The sequence below is a fragment of the Octopus bimaculoides genome, chromosome 25 (assembly GCF_046866305.1).
Source record: "Octopus bimaculoides isolate indiv1 chromosome 25, ASM4686630v1, whole genome shotgun sequence".
In the NCBI taxonomy this organism is placed as follows: Eukaryota; Metazoa; Mollusca; class Cephalopoda; order Octopoda; family Octopodidae; genus Octopus; species Octopus bimaculoides.
The window spans coordinates 25,911,231-25,913,730 of NC_142952.1; the positions used below are offsets into that span (position 1 = coordinate 25,911,231).

General features: G+C 24.1%; 1 protein-coding gene across 41 annotated transcripts in view; it reads right to left on the reverse strand.

The window, feature by feature from the left end:
* Positions 1 to 2,500, reverse strand: part of LOC106871506 (uncharacterized) — a 213,019-nt gene that overhangs the window by 13,331 nt on the left and 197,188 nt on the right. The gene's annotated exons all lie outside the window — the stretch shown is intronic.

The following is a 2,500-nucleotide window of genomic DNA, read 5'->3' on the forward strand; positions in this document are numbered from 1 at the left end:
TATATATATATATATTCATATATATATATATATATATTCATATATATATATTAATTAGACGTGGAGACTTGATAAAAGACAGCATTAATCATAAGTACATGTTCATTCGATGATTAACTGAGATAAAGGAGAAAATAATTTGCATATTCATATACATACATATATATATATATATATATATATATATATATATATGTGTGTGTGTGTGTACGTATGTACGTATGTAAATTTCTTTTTGGAATGGATATAAAATTATACCAAATGCTATAAATGATAGCACGAAATATCGGGCTGAAAATCCATTTCTACAAATATTTCAACCCAATATTTCCAAATTATCATTTATAGCTGTAATGGTACTTCGAGAGTCAGTCCACAAAAGAAATATTTCACGTTCACTTGAAAGTATAAACATTATTATGACGTCATCAATATATATATGTGTGTGTGTGTGTGTATGTGTGTATGATTATATATATATATATATATATATATATATATATATATATAATATGCATATATATATATATATATATATATATAATATGCATATATATATATATATATATATATATATATATATATATATATATATAATTACATGCATAAGTTTATATGTGTGTGCATGCGTGTGTGTAGGTGTGTATGTGGGTGTGTCCTTTCATATATATATATATATATATATATATATATGTAATTATAAATATCTAAAAAAACTATATAGAAATGTGTATATAATTCGATAATATATATATGTATAGAAATACAGTTATACATAACCACATATAAGTATATATAAGAAACATTTTTGAGTAATTTTTCTATACAATATTATTATCATTGTTTACATTATTTATATTTGACGGATATTGGCTCTCATCTTGTTTGTTGTTAACACAACGTTTCGGTTGATAAACCCTCCAGCTTTCATCAGTTATCTTGGGGAAATTTCGAACCTGGGTTCTCATTCCTAAGTTATTTTTCGATGTTGTTATTAACACTTTAGGAATGAGAACCCAAGTTCGAAATTTCCGCAAGACACCTGATGAAGATTGGAGGGTATATCAGCCGAAACGTTGTGTTAACAACAAACAAGACGAGGACAAATATCCGTCAAATGTAAATAATGTAAATAATGTAAATAATGTACATAATTCCTCATCTCTCAACTATAGAACTGTATTAATAATATAACCATATATATATATATATATATATATATATATATATATATTAATAGAAAACATATTTATTAGACATAATATATTATAAACAGAACATTTCACAATATACTAATATTAACAAAATGTACAAAATATTTACTGCACAAACAATTTTCAAAACAAAACTCAGTAATTACGATAATATTTACATTCAGATTATTTGCAATAAATATGATTGATTAAAACAAAATAAAAAGACAATGATTGGACATAGGAAAATAGAGACAATGCAGGATGAATATCAAAGCAACAACAGGAAAATTTGTAATATTAGTAGAACTTCTTAACATTATTTAATATAATGTTATTAAATTCTATAAATATAAGTATAAAAATAAGAAGAATATTCACTGGCGTGTATAAAGATAGTTTTTAATAACATTATTCTAATCATCTCACCTCCAGGTACCGGCAGGAGAAAACAACCAATAATACTGATATACTGTTTGTGCGTGCGTGCGTGTGTTTGTGTGCGAGTGGGTATCTATGTGTGTGTGTGTATGTATATGTATATATATATATATATATATATATATATATATATATATATATATATATATATATATATATATATGGATAAATATGTGTACATATATTCATTTATCAGCATGGATGTATATAGTGTGTCTGTGTGGGTGGGTGGGTGTTATATTATTCATTAGTCGCAATATTTTCATATGCATATACGAATTGTAAAGTCCCTATTTTCAAACATATATATATATATATATATATATATATATATAGAGAGAGAGAGAGAGAGAGAGAGAGAGAGAGAGATAGATAGATAGATAGAAAGATAGATAGATAGATAGATAGATAGATAGATAGATAGATAGATAGATAGATAGATAGATATATAGATAGATAGATTGATAGATAGATTATTTTATTTTATATTGTATTGTATTGTATTGTATCATATATTATATTACTTTTTATTGTTATATATTATATATATAGAAAGAGAGAGAAAAGTAGATAATATATATAATATATTATATGTATGTATTTATGCATGTATGTATGTATGATGGTATGCATGCATGTATGTATGTATGTGTATAAGCTGTAAGATATGAAAAATATATATTATACATTTTAGACATGAAGCAATGCAAAGTTAAGCAATTTACGAAGCTCTAGTCATTATTTATATTATTATTATTTTAATTGTTAGTGTAATCAGTAAGATTATATAATATCTTGCATTTTACTGCAGGCTGATGAGAAAAAAATAGTTAGCTATATCCTGTAGTACGGTAAATTCCTGGAAC